The following is a 20,774-nucleotide window of genomic DNA, read 5'->3' as shown; positions in this document are numbered from 1 at the left end:
TCGGTTTTTGAACATGGTTATGACTTTTGTTCTTCATCCCCTATCTCACTATAACTTTATCACAGAGCCCCGTGCTCGGTTTTTTCTTTCCTTTCTTGAGCAATTTAGTATAGATTATCCTTCTCACTTCATTCTTTCTATCATAGATATGTATAGGAATTCAGCGACCCATGATAAGCTCATCTTCCATTTGTCTATCACGAGGATTTTACGCCATTTTTCTATTCCCTTTCCTGCGTCCGATCACTTCCCTGTTATGGGTGCTATAGACGCTGCTACCGTTAAACGAAGCGAGGCACAGTTTCGGTTTAGGCAGTTCAGGTCCGCAGCTCCTCCCACTCCTTTAGCTCTATCCACATCCGCTCCCTCTTCTTCTACTAATTGTATGACTCTTGAGGACATCATAGCACAACTTCAGCGCATGGATGCTCGCCTCAACACTCTTAGTGATGAGTTGTGTCAGGTGAACACCCGTGTTGGTCGTATTGCATGACGGTAGGCGGTCATGGGTGGCTTCGTTGCTTCTCCTCCACCTATTCTAGAGGCTTCTGAGGATGAGGATGATGTTGATGATGCTACTGCTTCCAATGATGAGGATGATGGAGATGTTAGCTCTTCTAGTGCTGATGAGATGTCTACTTGACACGCTTACCCTTTGTCACTTGTGACAAAAAGGGGGAGTAGTTTTGGATGGATATGAGAGTAGTAATTTTTTTTTGGTTTTTAGGGGGAGAGTTAGTATAGGAGATTTTTGTTAGGGGGAGTGTTGATTTTAAGGGATGTAGTGAGGATTTCATGTATCTTTTTCTTTTCTTTCTACTTCAGATACATTGTTCTTGTATATGGGTCTTGTGACCATTTTGACATACATTGTACTTATATTATTTATATACTGATGTATGTTTTCTTCACCTACCTCTACATGTGTTGTTTCTTTTCTCTCTTTATGCACATGCTTCTTATATCTTGTATGCAATCTTTTATTTCTGTTTCACACAAAGATGCCTTAATGAATTTTGTTTAAGTGTTTCAGAAATACAGGCTGTCAAAGTCTTCGTTGCCATAAACTCTCTTCTTGCAAAGTTTTTGAAGAGTTTGTGTTAGGATAGATTTTATTGTACTTAACAAGTGAGTATGAGTTAAGTGATTTATGACTCCTCTCATATGTTCATTTGTTTGTTGTGGTTTTGTCACGGATTGCCAAAAAGGGAGATTGTTAGGACATATGTGATTCAATGTTAGGAGCATATGTCTCTATTTTATGTAATTGGCTAATCCTTTGACAAAACGCACTTTACTTGTATTTGGGTAGATCTAGGAAGTGTTTGATGTTTCAAGAAACCTTGTTTCAAGTTTAAGTGTTAAAGTCATGCAAGTCTATCAAAGATTTAAGTGTGAAAAGTGTTGTTCATTAAAGCTCGATAGCTAGCTTCACAACTAGCATCTATCGAGCCTTGAAGAGCTGTTCCAGCCCATGGCTCGACAGCAGCTCGACAGATTGGGTATCTGTCGAGGTTTATAAAACTCAGAATTTCTGGTCTGTTTTTCATCCAATCCGTGATTATACATTTGGGCTTTCTTTTCTCATAACCCTAGACATATAAAAGGATTATTTTAAGGGTTGTCAAAGGTGACACAAGTGTTGAGCAAATTTTGTTTATGCAAATTGTGACCGGAGACAGAATTTGCCCTAGTTCATCTTTCTTGTGAAGAAGCTGTTATGTTTGTGCACCGTAGGGTTTTATGACCAAGGAGCTTCTCGATCTTTATCGTGTGATGAACTAAAGAACTTTGCAGCCAATAATCTTCTCTAGTTGGTGATTGAAGTCGCATACTAGGATACGCGCAATTGGTTAGTCATGTACTGGGAGCCATGCATTAAAATGAGAGATTGTCACTACAGAACAAGTCCAATTGGGTATTGGGGTAAGGGTTCAACTCTAGGTTGGTAGAGGGTACTTGGATTCCTTTACTTATAACCACTTGTTGTGATAATAGTGAATTCTTGGTAGTGATGACCTTAAAATCACCTAGTAGAGTTTTTGTCTAGAAGGTTTTCCCCATTCGTAAAAAAAATCACCATGTCAATTTATTTTCCGCTGCATACCTTAGTTAATTGGTGATTTGCTTGTGCTACCACACGTTTTGCATGTTAATTGATTAATTAATTAAACTTGCCTAATTAATCAATTAATTTATCACAAGCGGTCAATACATTCTTGGTCTATCATTATTAGTAAAATGTTTGATTATCCCAAAAAAAAAATCCATAGGAAATGGAATTACTAATAGCATTTTATTGTTTATTCTTCCTTATCACCTTGCTAATCTTGGATTATATGCTACAAGGACATTGACATTATTACTAGCTACTACTATTATTATAAACTAGTCGTGGACCCGCTCATTGAGTGTGGTAATTGTTTTTTAGGATCGTGTTATTAGTTGAAATATTTTTGAATGTATTACTACTTAAGTTGCATCATATATGTATAAACAATATATTGTAGGATTCATGATGATAGAAGGTATTGTCTTGGAATTAGATGTGGAAATGATACAACTATACTTGGCCTTGTAGTCAGTTTAGAGCTGATCAACCATCTTCCCAAGTTAGTAAAATTTAATTAACTTAAAATTAGATAGAAATGATTTTTTAAATTTGAAGTTAGCGTCATGGTAAGTGAAAAACTTTAGAGGACTGTAATTAAGTTGTTGCAAGTCTTTTTAAATAGATATTAATAATAAAAGAATATCTATTCCTTTAAAGATAGAGATTAGTATTATAAATAGGATGAGGAAATTTTATTGTATTATGTTTTTTGGAAACATAATTTCTACCAAACTTGGTTGGCTAATTTGTACATTTCCAAGTCAATTGAGTACATTTTGCATGTTACATGTAATTCTTCATTTCCATATCGGTAAGGGAATTCACGATCCCAATGACCCACTCCATTTTTCTTGCATGCTTGGTTTTTTGGGATGCGAAATGTGTTTGTTCCAAAAACTGTATGTCAAAGGATTTGTCGATAGTTTTGCAGCAATTGTTTTTCATCTGGTTGGTTTAGAATTGATAATAGTAGTTGTATTCCTTCATCATGACTTTGGAATCATCTGTGTAATGTAGGAAACTTTAATGTGAAGGGCCATAGGCCATAGCCATAAAGAAAAACTTTGCATCTATTCGGCCCCTAGGGAGTGTATAAGTTTTTTTTTTTAATTGCAATATTTGATTGATGAAGCTATAATTTTTTTTTTTTTTTAGAAATATAACGATGACTATAGAATTGCGCACTACTTCATAGTAAAAAGTTAATAAAAAGAGAAAATTTAAACTTGGGATATATGGATCAACATTGTAATGAGAACACACACACACACACACATATATATATATATATATATCCGTATCACGCTGACTCTGTAACATCATTCATGTTATGACTTTGGAATACACCATTTGTCTAACGCAGGAAACTTTAATGTGAAGGGTCATAGCCATAAAGAAAAACTCTGATGAAGCTAGGGAGTGTATAAATTGTTTGGCCCCTAGGGATTGTATAATTTTTTTTTTTTAATTGTAATATTTGACAGATGAAGCTATAATTTTTTTTTCTTTTAGAAATATAACAATGACTATAGAATTGCGCACTACTTCATAGTAAAAAGTTAATAAAAAGAGAAAATATAGGAATTCAATATTTTTTCCCTCAATTTTGGATGTGGTTGATTGTGATTAGAAGAGAAAAAGCGGCGAGTTCATGTGAAAGTAACAAACATGAGATTCGAATTTAAAGTTGTGTACCTGATTTTGATGTTGCCTAAAAATTATGCAGAATTATGCAGAAAACTTACCGCAAAAATTGAAACACCAAAAACAATTTGCTTTGATTATAAAACCCAATCCATGTTATACAATCATGAAATTGAACTGCGGTCTAATATCAATTATTGGAAATGGATATCAATCTAAATGTAATATACAATGGTAAAATAAAATAGTTTTTTTGGCTGCCAAGGATTATGCAGTAAAATTATGCAGAAAACTTACCGCAAAAATTGAAACACCAACACTATATACTTCACTACTTCATAGTCTTACATTCTTCCAATAGGCCACAACGCATTAAAAAAATGAGACCAGAAATATTTCCAAATAAACCAAGGTAAAATAAAATAGTTTTTTTGGCTGTAAAATTATAGCACTATTGAAACGACATTCAGGCAATCTCACAAACACATCAATGGCATGCCAAGGATGCTCGTCTAATATAAACACAAACACAAAAAAAGAAAAAAGAAAAAAAAAAGAAAAAGAAAAAAAAAAAGGGTCTCATATTAATATAAACAAAGCATAAAAGTTTTGCACCCAAAAAAAAGAATTGAGATGTAGAGATACCTCAACCAAAGCAGGCAAGTTCTGTCAGTATTTATACACCGTGGGGAAAGGAATAAAGGAAGGAATGAAATCAGATAAGCAGCCATTACTGCGAAACAGTAGAGCAGGAAGGTGGGTAGCTTTCAAACTCTCTGTTTTCTCACGCAATACCTGAAGGCTTCAATGTTTTTTTTTTCTCCCTTTAAGCTTCCCTCTACGTTACAAACCCTGAAGGCTTCCACCTTTTTTTTTTCTTTCTTTCTTCCTTTAAGCTGAAAAGTCTCACACAAAACAGCCTTGAACGTTTTTTTTTTTTAATTACGTTTTTTTTTTCCCTCCCTTTAAGCTTCCCTTTACGATACAAACCCTGACGGCTTCCACCTTTATTTATTTTTTTCTTTCTTCCTTTAAGCAGAAAAGACTTACACAAAACAGCCTCTCTTTTTTCCCTCCCTTTAAGCTTCCCTCTACGTTACAAACCCTGAAGGCTTCCACCTTTATTTATTTTTTTTCTTTCTTCCTTTAAGCTGAAAAGACTCACACAAAACAGCCTCTCTTTTTTCCCTCCCTTTAAGCTTCCCTCTATGTTACAAACCCTGAAGGCTTCCACCTTTTCTTTTTTTTTTTTTCTTTCTTCCTTTAAGCTGAAAAGGCTCACACAAAACAGCCTTGAATGTTTTTTTTTTTTTTTTTAATTATGTTTTTTTTTTCCCTCCCTTTAAGCTTCCCTCTACGTTACAAACCCTGAAGGCTTCCAACTTTTTTTTTTCTTTCTTTCTTTAAGCTGAAAAGGCTCACACAAAACAGCCTTGAACTTTTTTTATTTTAATTTTTTTTCCTTTAAGCTGAACTGAAAGGCTTTGGGTTGGACTTGGTAGTGGAACTAAATAAATAAGAGGTGGGCTGGATTAATTACACAAATTTATTATAGGGTAATAGTGGAAGTAAATAAATAAGTAGTGGGTTGCATTTATAGGGCTGGGATTTATAGGGCTGAAAATTTTAAAAACCATTTTAAAATTGAAGGAATTTTTTTTTTTTAAATGACGTGGCAACTGATGTGGTGTAACGTGAGAACAGCAGCATTAAATGCTACACTTCAGCTTTTAGTACAATATAGATATTGATATAGATTATCTACATAGTTATCATTCTTTGAGCAATTTTATCATTTCCTTATTAAGCACATGTACTAGAAAAGGCAGCTAGCATTGCCTTTAGGATTCTCCAATCACATAAGAAAAGAATATGTTTTGCGTACGCATGATTCTTCTATATATAAACCCCATTTTCTTTATTGCAGTAACCCATGCCATAATCTTAGTTGCTAACCTTTTGGGAAAAATGCCCATACACCCCCTGAACTTTAGAAGAGTGGTCATTACACCACCTAAACTTTTATTTTGGCCAATTTACTCCTTCAACTTTGCATATCTGCCAAATCACTACTTCTGTTAATTTGCTGTCAATCAGAATGACCATCTCGTCGTTCAACCACAATACGAATCCACACCAGACACACCCAAAAAAAAGTCTCAAATCTCTCAAACAAGTTTGTTTCAGTTTTAAGAAGGTTCTAATGGATCTGGATATGAGGGATTGTGCCGCTAAAGCTCCCTAGGGATTTCCTAGAAACCCAAACAACCGGAGGTTTTTTGTTTTTAAGTTTTTGATTGAAAACAGAAATTCTGGGTTTTGAAGAATTCGGTGTTGTTGGGATTTAGAATTGGACGTGGGTTTTACCGTTTTGGTTAGTTTTCTTTATTGGGTTGGTAAAGATTGTTAATATAGATGGTGGACTTGGCTATTGGGGTTGTTGATTACTGCTCCCAAAGAATTGGTCCAGAGAATGCTTGAAGGGCAAAAGAATTGAAAGTCCAACATTTCATCCTCTTGTAAACCACGGTCCCGAAACTAAGGCATCATGGGAAATATTTAAAATGAAAATATCAGTAAAATGGTGGCTATTGAATAGGAGATCCATATTTACAGCTGGATGGTGCAGTGGGACCGTAAACGGCAGGACAAAGACTTCCAGCCCCGAAGGTAGGGATGCCACATTAGTGTTCTAATCATTGATCTCTCTCTTCTTCTTATCTTTTTGATTATGGTATTTTAAGCCTCACGTGTGTCTCATGTGCATTTTCTATTAGAATTTTGAGAGCAAATTAACAGAAGTAGTGATTTGGTAGATGTGTAAAGTTGAAGGAGTAAATTGGCCAAATTAAAAGTTTAGGTGGTGTAATGACCACTCTTCTAAAGTTCAGGGGGTGTGTGAGCATTTTTTCCTAATTTTTTTTTCATTTCTCATTTTTATAGGTAGCCTTTTGCTCGTTTTTGTTCTTTGTCTTAAGCATGCTTCCACGGTGGCACAGCACAAAGGCAGTGTCTCCTTCCAACTTGCTAGATGACAAAGTTTACATTCCAATAGATCTATCTTAAAAGGTCAAGGTACATTAAATATGTATCACTACTTCGGCTTGTGGTCCTCTTACCTCTATATATGAGACATGAAAATATGGACATAATATATATATTTTTTCATAAAAAAAATGGAAGTTAGGATTAATTTTTATTTTACAATATCACACCATTTAATGAAATTTGATTGTATTGGTATTTTATTTTTAAACCTATTATCATAATATAGTATGTTTGTTCATCATACTTGTCAAATATCAAAATAATTGGATGATAAAAAATTTCATATAAAAATGCTAAAAATATATATATAACTTTCTTACATTTCAAAAATCTACTAAATATATCAATTTCAAATTTGACAATAAGTGAATAAATGACATTTAATTGAAATGATTTTAACATACATGTTAAGTGTGGGGAAGACATTTACAAAGAGTTATAAGATGTGATTTAAACCTAATCCATATTCCTCTTGCAAAAGCATTGAATAAAGTGCAAAAAAGTTTTGAAACCTTAATCTGTCTAAGTGGATGTCCGTACGTGTCTTTCTTGATACCATTAATTGACTAGTTAATTTAGTGGTAAACTAGGTTATTTTCAACCATATGATTTCACTCTGTTTCTTTAATTTACAAAGCATGTTCTTGTTCCATGAAAGGTCCTTAATGTTGACCCTAAGGTACAAGCGGAAGTTTAGTTCTGACACATGGACAAATATTATTGAGCTCCAAGGCTCATATTGAGAGTTTAATCTAACAAATAGACTTGAAAATAGCTTGAAAAAAGTTTGATAATTGAGAGCCATCTGGTTGTTGTCTAAATGTCCAAACGTGCTAGCTAATGGTATTATCCTAGGAAGTATATAATAAATGGGTTTAGTTATATTTAGCAGGACCCGTGTGTGTGTATATATATATTCTCAGTTATTGAAGCTCAAATTCCTAGTAAATGGTTAAGAACTATACATGTCTATTGATGATGCCAAAATCGTCAGTTAAATCACTCGTCCAATCTGGAGCTCTTAACGATCTTGTAGGACCTGTGAGATAAAGAGAGTTCATCGAAAAGACCACTGGGTTGTGCCCGGTGGGGGAGCATCCGATGCTTAAGTTAGTATCAATCCATATCTTTCATATATAGATAGTATTTTGTAATAGTTTATGACATACCTTAGCAAAGGGAAAAATTGTCCCTTTTATAGGTGACTTAGGTAGTTGTTGGACATAAATGAGGGTGATTGTTACCATAATTGTAACATTCTTTGTCTTGATGAGAGGGTTTAAGGCCTTTGATGATTGTTATTGAATGTGTTGGGCAGTTACTCATCTATCTTTAATGGCTTACTAATGATGCAATGATCATCCATTAAGAGGGACGACCTTAATAATTTTTATGGACTCGTCAATTGTCCCCCCACTCCCAAGTCTGATTTTGCTTTTCGCTAGTCAGGCTTTGGGAATATTCTCGACTTGTTAGATTCAGATTTTTTTATCTTTAACTACTTTCTTCTTCAAGGACGGTAGTATTTTTTGCGATGACTTCTTAGTATCTACCTTTTGAAGGTCTTTTTGGATGTTTGAGGTATCATAGCTTGATCTTGAAAGAGAGCTAATTTCTTTGGACGACCATTTTTATCACAGTTGAAGAGTGAGGTGATTTTTTTTTTAACGACAATTTTTTATCACTTCAATTCTTCTTCTTTCATTCATTTTCTAGTTGTCACATTTGATATTTTTGATTTGCATGTGACTTGCGTTTGTGTGAGAATCCTTGTCTGCTTACACTCGTCTAAGGGTATTTAGTCACTTAGCCACTTTTAGGTGACTTACATCCAGTTACGGAGCTTTGTCATTTAGACTTCGTCAGCGATTTACATCGGTCTAGCAAAATCTTGTCCTTTTTTTTTGGTGATTTACATCCATTTAAGTAATCTTTTCACTTAGGCTTCGTCAATAATTTACATCCATCTTGGCGGAATCTTATCATTTAGCCATTTTTTGGTGACTTACATCCATTTAAGGAATCTTGTCACTTAGGCTTTGTTAGTGATTTACATCTGTCTTGGCGGAATCTCATCTCTTAGCCAATTTTTGGTGACTTGCATCCATTTAAGGAATCACTTAGCCATTTTTTGGTGACTTATTTCCATTTAAGGAATCTTGTCACTTAGGCTTTGTTAGTGATTTACATCTGTCTTGGCGGAATCTCATCTCTTAGCCAATTTTTGGTGACTTGCATCCATTTAAGGAATCACTTAGCCATTTTTTGGTGACTTATTTCCATTTAAGGAATCTTGTCACTTAGGCTTTGTTAGTGATTTACATCTGTCTTGGCGGAATCTCATCTCTTAGCCAATTTTTGGTGACTTGCATATATTTAATGAATCTTTTCACTTAGGCTTTGTCAGTGATTTACATTCGTCTTGGCGGAATCTCATTACTTAACCATTTTTTGGTGACTTATTTCTATTTAAGAAATCTTGTCACTTAGGCTTCGTCACTGATTTACATCATTCTTAGCAGAATCTTAACACTTAGCCATTTTTTTGGTGACTTACATCCATTTAAGGAATCTTGTCACTTAGGCTTCGTCAGTGATTTACATCCTTATTGGCAGAAGCTTATCACTTGGCCATTTTTTTGGTGACTTATATCCATTTAAGGAATCTTGTCACTTAGGCTTCGTCAATGATTCACATCTGTCTTGGAGGAATCTTATCACTTGTTACTGGAAAGATTCCTTGACACTGTCGTTGTGGACCTTCTTGAGGCCATGTTGATATCTGCATTAAGCTGCACATGCACTTTCCAAGACTTGGTTAAACAAGAACAATTTATATATAAATAATAAGTTACCAATAGCCTAGGTGGACCTTTTTCTTATTTCTTTGTAATCCTAGAGTTTTATCTCTTTTGTGATCTATCTAGTAATGCATACATTTTTGCATGAAACCTTACTAGGTGTAAATTTTTATAGACAAATACAAAAGAGACAGAGATAAATGTGTTACCTTAAATGACAATATTATTTTGTCACATACCTTAATCTTTTTATTGCTAGGATTTTCTTGACAAGCTCTTCCTTTTTAAGATGACGAGCTCTTCTCTTTTCAAGATTTTTTTTTTTTTTTAGCTCAACATGATACTTCATGTCTAAGACTTCTTTTGAGACTTAAATTCATGAGCATATTGTGAATACGATCATCTAGCATTTTGAGTTCAGGAAACTTAATAGAGCTTCTCAGATTCATGACGATGAAACATATGCTACTAATAATATAGTCATATTGATTGTTATAATTGTAACAATTTTATAGCAATTTTTTCAACATGTTCTACATACACATTTGTAATAATCATGCAAGCTTGATATTTATTTAGTTTCAATAAAATGATCTCATGGATAAAAAAAAGAAAGAAAGAAATGAGTTACCTCAATAGAAGGCCTTGAATCTCAATACTATTTTGTACATACCTCGATCTTTTCATTGTTGTAGTCTTCTTGACGAAGTCTTCGTCATTAAACTCTTACTTATAGAGCTCTTCTTTGTTGGATTTGTACAACCCATGATTTATAGGAGTCAAACTCGGCATTTTGTGATGTAGATGGAATTTTTACAACTTTTAGCTATATCTCTATTTTCTTCTTAAGGGTTTTTTTAGTCAAATTATGACATTCCCTTAGAATATTTGGAACATTTGTTTTGGCATATCTGAAGCTAGTTATCTAGCAAACCTCTTATAGGTTTACATGTTATACGAAATTTTGGATGAATTGATATAGCCTACGTCCAAACAATATCGTTTCATGTAAGAGTATGAAAACTTACTGAGGATTAAAGCCACACTTAATGCCATGCGATCAAACTGAATTGTCTTATTTTATATATGAAGCACATGCTCTATAGGCAATTCACCCATTTCCTCTTTTTTCTTTGTTTTGAAGATAGCAAAAGAAATGGACGAACTTAAGATCATTTGATCGGCTAGAGATCAAAAGTCTAAAATAGGTCACACTAGCTAGAGCAGATATTACTAGTCAAGCCTTTTAACTTTAGCAAGAGATTATCTAGTCTTTTGTGTCAATTGTGTATGTTTGTACTAATCTTGTAATTTAGCAATTTGCCTTTCCAACAATCATTTTCATAATTAGTACCTATTCTTGTGCAACTAAATAACACTTGGCAAAGTGTTTAAAGAGTGTTAGAATTCGGTGTGTTTAATGATATTTACCAATATGATAGACAATCATTATATTTATCATGGTAAACAATTTTAAATTTCTTAAACAGCTAGGTTTTTATTTGGCAATAATGATATTTGTCATTATGCCTAACACTTGACTTCAATCGTTGTTGCAAATACTTGGAGAATTAAAAGGGAAAAGAAATGTTTAAATCTGACCTTTAAGGACCAAGAATCGGGCTGCATTGTTGCTATATTTCGTTCCTGGCAAGAAAACCTCTTTGACATTCTCAACAGTTGTGCATACTCCATGACCTTTTTCTGCTGGATGATTTTTCTTATGTTGAGCCTTTTGTTGATCAATTTTGTCAAGATTTTACTAGGCTCATTTTGCTCCAAAAAATACTAACAAATTAATAACCTCGATTGTTCTCAAATGATGACCTTAATATAGAGTACATGTCATTCGGGTCAAAATATACATTTGGCCGATTGCTTTAAGGAGCATTCACAGGGTCCTTAACTAATTTCCATTTAATAAAATCACATGGAAATAATTTGATACTATTTAGTATTTAGAGACAGTAAGATCTGCTCGTATATCATATATGTGAGTAAGTACTTACTCTGGTGATGTCACTAGTGTGAGCATAAAATAAAAACATTGTACCCTGTATGGCCACTTTTACTGAATCATACATGTGGATTGTAACATCATGAGAGTCCCAATTGTATAAATCCAATTTTGTAGCATGTACAATGTACAATCATACCGCTGATTTTTGGGACTCTCACTAGTGAGGATTGTAACATGTGGATTGTACATAGTATAAATCCTCACAATTGTACAACTGTTCAAATCAGCCTTTAACACCCAAAATTGGAATCTTAAATTCATCAATCAATGCTATTTTAAAGTTAGTATATTTTTTCTTGAAATATTTCTAGACTTTATATTTTTTTTTTTCCTCAAATTGATTAATTCTAAGATTGGCCTTGTGGACAATGGTTTAAGTCCAGACCAAAAATCATTTGAACTTCTAGTGAGAGCTTAATTGTGTTTTATGTAGCTATTTGGATTGGGACAAATAAAATTGGGTAAATGGTTGCAGTTTGCTACCCACCACCTTTGGCGTAAAAACATTTATGGGACATAAATTTTGATTTGATTCCATATTCATACACATAATTCTTCTCCATAACAACAGTTATGGTAAATATTTCAAAAGAATTTGATTTGTTTTCTAGTTTCTACCATTTTCATAGTTGACTTCCTTAATAGGCACTGTCCATAATTGGTACCATTCTTTATTAAGCAACTTTCTAGTATACTTTCCAGAAATTATGTTGCCTAATGCAATAATGAAAATAAAATTAAAATTATATACATGGCAGCTGGCTTTCCTCAACCGTTTTCTTCTTTCTATTTTTCTTAAATTGTCTTTTAATGTGGCAAAACTGTAATGATATTGTTTTTATGCCAAAAACTTGTATTTTCAAATGCAATTTGACCTCACCTCTACCCAAAATTGGGGTCTTTAAGCTTGGTAGGACAACAGACAACCAGGCTTATTCTAAATCTAAAGCCAGTGAGGAAATCATTTTAATTTAGAAAATTTTTAGAGTGAGGCAATCCAATATTTTGAAAGTAGTTTAGCATGAAATAGAAAAGAAGCCACATGCCAAAACAATCATATAAACACTATTGTAGCTTGCAAATATTTGGAGAGCTAGAACGGGAAATGCATAAATCTGAACTTAAGACCCAAGAACTGGGTCATACCCTTGAAGCCTGTTGAGGTCGCTTGAATTTTGTGGTCGTCTTTTGTTTAGTCCATGCCTCACTATGAGCCACCCACTTGATTTCCTTCACATCATCATCTACTTGTTTGGTTGAAAAGCCATGCTTTGAAGACGAAGGTGTCTCGGTGAGGCCTCTTTATCTCGCCCATCTCAGCCCAATCGTAGATTAAATGAAATGAGCATGGGCAGAATGAAGAGATGATCATAGGGTATTATCCCGTGGGGTACTCTTAGATTGGTATTTTTGTATTCATGATTCTCCATTGAACTGAGTGAACCCATTGTTGCAAGAAGAGCTAGATGACTAATCACGTTTTCCCACAGACGACGCCAAACTGAGGATGCCAAAATCGTCAGTTAGGTCACTTATCCAATCTGGAGCTCTTAAGGATCTTGTAGGACCTGCGAGATAAAGAGAGTTCATCAAAAAGACCACCGGGTTGTGCCCGGTGGGGGAGCATCTGATGCTTAAGTTAGTATCAACCCATATCTTTCATATATAGATAGTATTTTGTAATAGTTTCTGATATACCTTAGCAAATGGACATATTGTCCCTTTTATAGGTGACTTAGGTAGTTGTTGGACATAAATGAGGGTGATTATTACCCTAATTGTAACATTCTTTGTCTTGATAAGAGGGTTTAAGGCCTTTGATGATCGTTATTGAACGTGTTGGGTGGTTACTCATCTATCTTTGATGGCATACTAATGATGCAATGACCATCCATTAAGAGGGATGACGTTGATAATTTTTATGGACTCATAATCTATGGTAAAGGTAGAGTCATCTAAACGAAAAACAAGCTTAAATTAGTCTGGAATGTCCCCAAAGTTTTCACTAATGCCAAAGCAATTGAGCTGGCTAATGTCTGCCCCTTGATTAATGCAACTCTGTCGGTCTGTCCTACAACAAAATTCTGAATTTAGAATTGGCAAAGCTTTGGCTCTCTCTCTCTCATCTGTTTTGCATGATTAGCCAAATATGCTCCCATGAGCATAGAGCATTGAACATGTCACTTCTCTATTACTATTAGTATCCATATCTTAGTGTTTCAGTGAGCACAGAAATCTTACTCCATATGATTGATTTCTTGGAGATTACTAAGAACGAAAGACTTGGTTGAATTTGGCAGTTTGCCAGATGTAATTATGTTAGTTTTCAGAGGAAAAAGGGTACTATGAGTATGAGGGTGCTCTCATTCAATTTACATTGAGCGCCTTCTCCAGTCCTACAGGCATTGATGAATGAAACAGTCTATGATGTCCAAATATACAAGCAGATCCCAAGATCTGCTCCCATGTCTTATCCACATTGTGAAAGAGATTTATCATTGGGGTTGGGCTTCAATCAAGCCCTATTAAATAAATAAAAATTACAATATTTTCAATAAGGCTGTGGACCTGTGGTATATGGGGGTACTTTTACTGTTTTACACCCTCAAAATAATTCTGTGCCTTGTCATATTTCTGTAAATGAAAGATTAGGGACTGTGACACCCCATTAAAATACTATAATTACATAGAGGTGCCGCCACACAACTAATGATTTGTAACAAATTTGTCTCAAATTTGTATTAATGTGTTCCCTGTGGGGTAAATGAGACACAAATTGTGCATAATGATAAAATTATCCTCACTAAATGCAATGAAAAATCATAGTCGACAAGGTGAAATTAAAAAAAAAAAACCAAGGGGCACGATATAGCCTAACAAGAAAGTTGGCTAAGAATGGGATGATTTGGACGATAGACGTGGCCCCATCATGACTTAAGAAGAATCCAAATCTTCATCCTAATATCCATCCTCTCATCACTACTCTTGAGAAATCTTTCATCATTACTCTAATGTTCAATGGTATAAAATACTATACGACAATTTTGAGACTTGTGTTTGAATTGCATGATTTGTGAATACCTTGTTTCGATAATTTTTAATATTTAATAGATAATTCTACATTTAGACTGCGTAATTTGGGAATACTTTGTTTGGATAGTTTATATGAGCATTAGTATTGGGTGTGCTAAAATCCCTCAAATTTTAAAATGGCATATACTAGGTAAAACACACCTCCACCCCAGGTGCTATTTTAGCAAAAATTATGCAACATGCTACACTAAATTGCTAAAAATAGCTCTTTATAAGAACTAAAAGAACACTATGAACAAACATAAATAGAAAAATGTGATTTTGCTCTTTACCATCAGTTGGGTAAATGAGCCCAATACAAAATGTGGCTGTGAAATCAATACCAACCCAATACAAAACACCACACATAAACCCCTGTTCATGCAACCCATTGCCTCAGCATAACCCACTTAAAAAATCCCAGCTTTCTTTTTGAGCATAGAATACATAGCACTTTATACATAGCACTGCCTAAGAACCTAATATCTGAATAATTTTCTTTTTGTTTCCTACAATATTTCATCAACCAGAACCTTAATTTAATTAAAAAATATAAAGCATACGAAAATTAAAAAGCTAACTCAATTCTATACCCTCAAAAACTCTAATACCCAACTCAAAGTCATTTCTTTCCAGCATTGTTTTCATCAATCACACACACCAATTAACAACAACCAAAAAACCAAATAAAATCCATCAGAAGAATAAAGAAATCGGGTCCAACTATAAATAAACATAGAAAGGAAAAAACATACCTTAAGAGGGTTTTATAGAGCGTCTCCGATGTTTGGCTGTCTGAATGTGTGGCCGCTGGTGAGGGTTTCGGTGCTGAAGGTTGAGAGTGCTTCACTATGAGAGTGAGTGATTGGGTTTCGGTGTTTGAAGGAGGAGAGTGTTTGAGTGACTAATTTGGGTGTGAGACTAAGTGATTTTGAAAGTTTTAGAGTGAGTGATTTTGAGAGTGACAAGTGAGTTTGAAAGTTTGAGAGTGACTTTGAGAGGGCCAAGCGAGTTTGAAAGCTTGAGAGTGAGCGAGAGTGTTTCAGTGTGTATGAACTTTGAGAGTGCAATTGAGTGTGTTTGCATGAGAGTGTTTGAGTGAGGCATTTGAAAGTGGCTGCATTTTTGGTTTAGAGTGTGAAAATTTCAAGTCTTATAAACTCGATTTCTACGGAGTTAAATTTGGTCCACGTGGAAAATTTGTTCACATAAGGGTATAACAAACACCAGGAATCGAGTTTTAAAAGCTCGAGTTAAACTAATCTCAAGTTTTAACAACTCGAGATGCTAGTTTCCCATATTGTTTTGAAACGTGACAACTAACGAAAATGTTAGATATTTAAGGCTAAATGGAAAAAAAAATTCCATTGTCTTTGTTTTCTTTCTTCTTTTGGACTTGTCGGTGTTGATTATTGACTAGAATACCTTTTGTTGAAAAATGAAAATGTTTTGTATAATAGGGTAATTTCAAAGGTTTTAATTTGGGGGAGATGGCCCAAGTTATGCCCATTTAGCCCAAAAGTTATGTCACTTCACTATTTGTTGTTGGAAACATATTTATAAATGGTTTATATTTAAATATATTTTGGTAAATAAAAAGTCAAATGAATTAAAAATATTCACAAATAAATTAGGATTTATTTAATAAATATAGTATAATCAGAATTTGTTTAATTTTAGGCTGTTTTTATTCTAATTGCCAAGAGTCATCAATAGTTTAAATTCCCTTTCTGATCCATCCCCAATTATCAAATTATCAAAAAAGAAAAATGTTATTTTATTCCAATCACACAATGAATTTTAATTGGTTTTAATTTACATGTAAATATGTAATAAATACCAAATTTAAAAATAAAAAATTATGATTATATAAGCTTTTAAACAGTTGAAGTGACAACATAAGAAAGAGTCAATCCAAAAAGTCAAGTACTTTCATTTTTGTATCTGTCAAATAAAAAAATAAAAAACTTTCATTTTGATATGCGTGCCTCTTTGTTGTGGCAAAGGCATTAGTTGCACTGTCAGCTTTGCTCTATTCTTCTATGGAGTTTGGATTTACTGAGAAAATCGTGTAGTTACACACCATGTGTCTATTTTGTTGATTGCCTAGCAAGGAGGTTCAACATTGGGACTATTAAAGGTGTAGATGTAATTTATGTGATGACTGGAGAGCAAACAGTAAGATTCCATCTGTCGTTCATTGTTTTTTTCAATACCATAACAATTAATACATACTACATATACTTGATGTGAAGCATTTTTCATGAGTGGTAGACTTGACCTTTTTGTGGCACTCTTAGGTGAATGCAGGTATAACTGTTCAAATCCTACTTGATACATTTGATATCATAGGAATTGTTCATTATGGGATCGCTAGAAGTTCTAATGATTCATTGTACATTGGTGATGTTAGTGTCCCAAATTATGTTGCCTATACAGGATATTGGACATTGCAGGTACAAGTTTAAATTTGTATTAATTGATGAAAGAATTAAAAAAAAAAAAAAATTACTGCAATCCTTGCTTTTAAAATGAAGAAGAAGAAGAAAAAACTAATCTTTTCTTTGTTTGATTTTACTGCTACATTATGATGTTTGCCTTTATTGAATAAAAGTATTTACTAGAAAGAATATGCACTCTACTTATATTTTGGTTCAGAAATGGTCTTATGTTTGAAGCACCCAGTTAAGTATTGCCACTATGTTTAATTCATCTTTCATCCTCTTATTTGCGTTGTAAAGGAATTCAGGTCAGCAGAGGGGAATATAACATAATTGAAGTTTGGTCATTTCAACATCCCTTAGAAGGGAGAGAACTTGTTGGCAATGATAGACTTCACTCCACAGCAATTGTACTACGTTGGGAAACCAACGGAAGAGGTTTTTTGGCTTCCAATTGATCCAAAATTATTCAATATTGCTTCTGAACTTCAGGTTTGTAGTATAATCATCCCCCGGTCTCTTTTTATAGCTTATGTGTGTTGATTAATATGTTCTGATGAAAATATCATTCAAGGTTTATTTTTTGGTTCATTATGATGTAAATTTCAAATTGATTACAGGATGTAAAGCTACAACAATGTGTCCATGAGACATATTGTCTACTTGAAAAACCAAAGGTTGTATATGGACTGAGAGGTTCTACTGCAGATATATACCTTGACAATGCAGCTTATAGAGAACTTTTTTCAAAGCATTTAATGTCTCAACTATTGATGAAGAAAGCACTGCAATTGTAATGGTTAGTAAAATAAAAAATAGATTCACTTAATGATAATTCAAATGTATTTGTAAAGAATGTCTGTTTACATGTTTGGAGTTGTTGCTCTCTATGCAAACATCTCTATCAAATGGAGAGCCTTGTATTGTGTTTCGTGGTGTATCGGATTATGCAGGCGAAGAGGGATTATTGTCATCAACAAGCCTTACTTATTTGGCTGCTGTGAATGCTCTCAGTGTTGCTGTTGAGTTTATTGGATTATTTTGGCGAGGAAGCTGCTATCCATGACCATTGAAAATGGACACCCTTTGAGGCTAGAGAAATATTGCTAAATATGTCAACAAATTATTGAATTTTGATAAAGTAATGTCCTAAAATATGGATTTGCCTCATGTTGTACAGTTCGGACTGATTTCTAGAAGGTCTTGCACTCTTGCCCTGCCTTATGAAGTGTGAGGGTTCTAAAGTGTGACCTATGAATGTTACCATATCAGTCATGTGAATGACTCTCTTAGGAGCTATCTGGGGTGGACACGTCTAGTCGTCCTACACATGGATCTGAATACACCACTAAATCTAGGGCTAAGGTGAAAGAATGGAAGTCCCCACTTCCTTTAGGTTCGAGAAACACTCTTATCCCTTACTTAGAGGTCCAACTTAACTAGACTTGAGTCTGGAGTTAGGGTACGGGTTTGCCAATTTGTTAGGCAGGCACCTAGACTTGCTTGACCGAATGGATCAGCCTCGACTAATATTTCTAGGCCATTTTTTATAAGATCCAAGATCTTATATGGGAGTAGCTGAATTCAAGGACAGCTGGCCTCTAAGAAAGGGATAAGGGAGAGAGAATTAAAGAGAAAGAGAGGGCAAGAAAGTAAAAGAACTTCTGTTTTATTGCTTATCCCTTTCTATGAGTATACTTAGGTATATATATATATACAAGCCTTATCATAGGACTCAACTAATCAATGATTACAACCAATGATTTACTAACTACCAACTAACTAATCAATGATTAACAATGCAGTAACTAACTAATCAGCAATATTAACTGACTTAACTAATTGACTCAACTCAGCAGCCTTGGCACAACTCAACAGCCCTGTATCAATTTTCAACCAAAGGTTTGACTATATTGGTTTTCGTCTAATATATACAACTAGTATGTAATCTATGCGTGCACATGAGAATGGTGAATTGTAGTGTTGCTATTGATATTAGTTTAGGTTATTAAACATATAGGACATAGTTCAACCAACTCATTTGGAGGTACTAATATAGTTTTTTCTTTTAATTTTCATGATATTGGTTATACTAAGTTTCTCATTACATTGCTATTACGTATATAATTTTGAAAATTACTATCAGATCTTCATATGCAATATCAATTCACAATTATTGTTTGCGAAATTCTACTTAATACAACATAAAATAAAATAATAAATTGGTCAAATAATATCTCTTAAATTGAATGGGGACAGGTGTATGAGATCTTTCAGCTCAATTTATAGTTTGTTACATACAATATTTTCACATACAATATAAAAAATATACTCATTAGTTCAAAGAAAAAATAATAATAAAAATCTAAACAATTTAATTTGCATGGAAAGCTAATAAAAGCAAAATCCAACTTTGATTCTAATTAAATTTTCTCTAAACTATGGTTCAATATATATATATATATATATATATATATATATATAACCTAGTTAGTAATGGATTGTACATAATCATGGTATATTACATAAAGGACAAAACTTAGATACAATATCTTAGGTGTTGTTTCTTAAGTTCCCCTCTTAAGATTTAGTTATGACAAGGTTGTCCACGGGTCAGGCTGAGTCAGTTTTGGACCTAACCCAAACCCGACCCACCGGCATCAAGTGGAAGGCAGAGGGACCCGAAACCAATCGCTGGCATCAATCGGTTGAATTGGTTTCGGGTTCGGGTGATGCTCAAGTCGATTCGGTTGGTGAAGAGATTCGCCGGATCCTACAAACGTCGCCGAAATCTTCAAAAACTTCACCAGAATTTGTACAAACTTCGTCAGAATTCGTAAAACTCACTCCATTTACACTAAAAATCACCGAAATTAGCTTGGATCTCCTCAAATCTCGCCGAATCTCACCAAAAATGGTCAAGATCTCGCCGAAATCAACTTGGATCTCCTTGAATTTTGCCAGGTCTCACCAAATATGGTCGTTATCTCGCCGGATCTCCTAGAATTTGAGCTTGATCTTGTCGGAGTTGGCTGGATTTGTATATATCATCGGTCAGGTCAGGTGGCTCGGGTTTTGGAGAAGAAAACCCGCCACTCGACCCACGGGCGTCAGGTCTTGGGCGCAAAAACCCGTCACCGACCAGCGGGGGCATTGGTTTGGGTTGAAATCGGGTGGGGATCAGGCGGTTTCTTCGGGCTGGCGGGTCTAAGTTAGGTCTAGACACCCCTAAGTTATGTGATTAAATTAAAAAATACTCTTCCATCCTATGAAGAAAAATCCACGTGGCAGAATCTTAAAAAGGGAATAAGGAACAACACTTAAGTACTATACCTAAATCTTGCCCTTACATAAATGACTTATAAATTTAAATTGTTTTTAGTTATATGATTAGATTTTTTATGGTTTATTTATATTGGACTCCTCATTTTCTACACTAAATTAACTCATTTGACACAAAAATTATAAAATTTATATTAGATGGTACATGTGGTACAAAATTAAAATCTAATTTTTACACTAAATTAACTCACTTTGTACAAAAATTTAAAACTTAGATTAGATGGGACATATGGTGCAAAATTATACTCTAATTGAATTTCAACTTGAATTCCAATTGAATTTTCTCTCAGTTT

General features: G+C 34.1%; 1 pseudogene; it reads left to right on the top strand.

Annotated features, from left to right (window-relative positions):
* LOC142620351 (bark storage protein A-like) overlaps positions 1 to 18,212 on the top strand; it is a 35,142-nt pseudogene extending 16,930 nt beyond the window's left edge.
* The last annotated feature ends 2,562 nt before the right edge of the window (positions 18,213 to 20,774 follow it).

This window comes from Castanea sativa, chromosome 12 (assembly GCF_040712315.1).
Source record: "Castanea sativa cultivar Marrone di Chiusa Pesio chromosome 12, ASM4071231v1".
Taxonomy (NCBI): Eukaryota; Viridiplantae; Streptophyta; class Magnoliopsida; order Fagales; family Fagaceae; genus Castanea; species Castanea sativa.
The sequence above is the reverse complement of the archived record's forward strand: the minus strand, read 5'-3'. Positions and strand labels throughout refer to the sequence as shown.